Consider the following 2,500-nt stretch of genomic DNA (forward strand, 5'->3'; position numbering starts at 1 on the left):
AATTTTTTTTAAAAAAAGGGGGAAACCCGGGGGAAAAAAAGGGGGGAAAAAAAAAAAAAATACTTCTTTTTAAAAATTTTTCAAAAATTTTTTAAAGGGGCCCCCCAAAAAAAAAAAAAAAATTTTAAGGAAAAAAAAATTTTTCCCCGGGGGGGGAAAAAAAAGGGGAAAAAAAAAAAAATTTCCCCCCTTTTTTAAAAAAAATTTTTTTTAAAAAGGGATTTAAAAAAAAAAATTTTTTTTTTTCCCCCCAAAAAAAAAATTTTTTTTTTTTAAAAAATTTTTTTTAAAAAATTTTTTAAAAAAATTTTTAAAAATTTTTAAAAAAAACCCAAATTTAAAAATTTTTTAAAAAAAAAATTTTAAAATATTTAATATTTTTAAAAAATTTTTTTTAAAAAAAATTTTTAAATTTAAAATTTTAAAGGGGGAATTTTTAAAAAAAAAAAAATTTTTTTAAAAAAAAATTTTTTTTTTTAAAAAAATTTTTTTTTTAAAAATTTAAAAAAAACCCCAAACCCCAAAAAAAAGGGGGCCCCCCCAAAAGGGAAAATTTGCTCATTTTTTAAAAAAAAGGGGGGAAAAATTTCCCAAAAATTTTTTTTTTTAAAAACCCCAAAAAATTTTTTCAGTGGGAAAAACCAAATTTTTTAAAAAAAAAAAAAAGGGGGAAAAAAAAAAATTTTTTTTAAAAAAATTTTTAAAAAAATTTTTTTTTTTTTTTTTTTAAAAAAAAATTTTTTTTTTTTTTTTAAAAAACCCCGGGCCAAAAAAAAATTTTTTTTCCCCCTTTTTTTAAAAATTTTTTTTTTAAAATTTGGGGGGGGGGAAAAAAAATTTTTTTAAAAAAAGGGGGGAAAATTTGGGGTTCCCCCCTTTTTTTTTTCCCTTTTGGGGGGGGGGGTTTTGGGGGGGTTTTTTTTCCCCGATTTTTTGGGTTTGGGGGGTTTTGGGGCCCTTTTCCCCAAAAAATTTAAGGGAAAAGGGCCCCGGGGGCCCTTTGGGAATTAAAAGGGGGGGTTTTAAACCGGGGAAATTTTTCCCTTTTTTTTTTAAAGTTTTTTTTTTTTGGGGGGGGAAAAAAAAAAAAATTTTTGGGGCCGGAAAAAAAAAACCCGGCCGGGTTTTTTAAAATTTAGGGGGAAAAAAAAGGGGGTTTTTTTTTTTTTTAAAGGGGGGGTTTTTTTTTTTTTTTTTTCCCTTTTTTATTAAAATTTTTTTTTTAAAAAAATATTTTATTTTTTTTTTTTTTTTTTTTTAAAAAAAGGGGTTTTTTTTTTAAAATTTTTTTTTTTTAAAATTTTTTTTTTTTTTAAAAAAAAAGGGGGTTTTTTTTTTAAAAATTTTCTTTTTTTTTCCAAAATTTTTTTTAAAAAAACCCTCTTTTTTTTTCCCCCTTTTTTTTTTTTTTTTTTTTTTTTTTTTGGTTGGGGGTTTGGTTCATTTTAAGGGGGGGAAAAAAACCCCCCCAAAAAAAAAAAAAAAAATTTTTTTACCCGGGGGTTTGTTTTTTTGGGGGGGTTGGGGAAAAAAAAAAGGGGGGAAAAAAAAAAAAAATTTTTTTTTTTAAATAGGGAAAATTTTGGAAAAAAAAAAAACCGGGCCCAAAAATTGGGGAAAAAAAAAAAAAGGGGGGGGGTTTTTTATTTAAAAAAGGGGGAAAATTTTTTTTTTTTAAAAAGTTTTTAAAAAAATTTTTTAAATTTTGGGGCCTTCCCCTTTTTTCTTGTTTATTTTATTTTTTTTAAAAATTTTTGGGGGGGGTTTCCCCCTTTTTTTGGGGGTTTTTTTTGGGGGAAAACCCGGGGGGTTTTTTTTTTTTTTTGGGGGGAAATTTTTTTAAAAAATTTTTGGGCCAAAATTTTTTGGGGCCCAAAAAATTTTTTTTAAAAAATTTAATTTTTAAAAGGGGTTTTTTTTTGGGGGGTTTAAAAATTTTTTTTTTTTTAAATTTTTTTAAAAGAAAAAATTTTTTTTGGTTTTTTTAAAAAATTTTTTTGGGGTTTTTTTGTTTTTTTTTAAAATAAAAAAAAAAATAAAAATTTTAAATTTTTTTTTTTTTTTTAAATTTTTTTTTTTTTTTTTATTAGAAAAAAAATTTTTTTTTTGGTTTTTTTTTTAAAAAAATTTTTAATTTTAAAATTTTTTTTTTCTGTTTTTTTAAAAAATTTTTAAAATTAAATTTTTTAAAAAATTTTGGGTTTTAAAAATTTTTTTTTTTTGGGGGGAAAAAAAAAAAAGGGGAACCCCCTTTTTCCCCAAAAATTTTTTTTTTTTTAAAACAAAAAAACCCCAAAAAAAAAAACCCCCCCCAAAAAAATTTTTATTTTTTTTTAAAAAAAATTTTTTAAAAAAATTTTTTTTTAAAAAAAAAAAATTTATAAATTTTTATTTTTTTTTTTTTTTTTAAAAACAAAAAAAAAAACAAAAAATTTTTTTTTAAAATTTTTAAAAAAAAAATTTTTTAAAAAAAAAAATTTTTTAAACCCAACAAATTTTT

Source organism: Protopterus annectens, chromosome 8.part0, assembly GCF_019279795.1.
Source record: "Protopterus annectens isolate FY-2018-M chromosome 8.part0, PAN1.0, whole genome shotgun sequence".
NCBI classification, from domain to species: Eukaryota; Metazoa; Chordata; order Ceratodontiformes; family Protopteridae; genus Protopterus; species Protopterus annectens.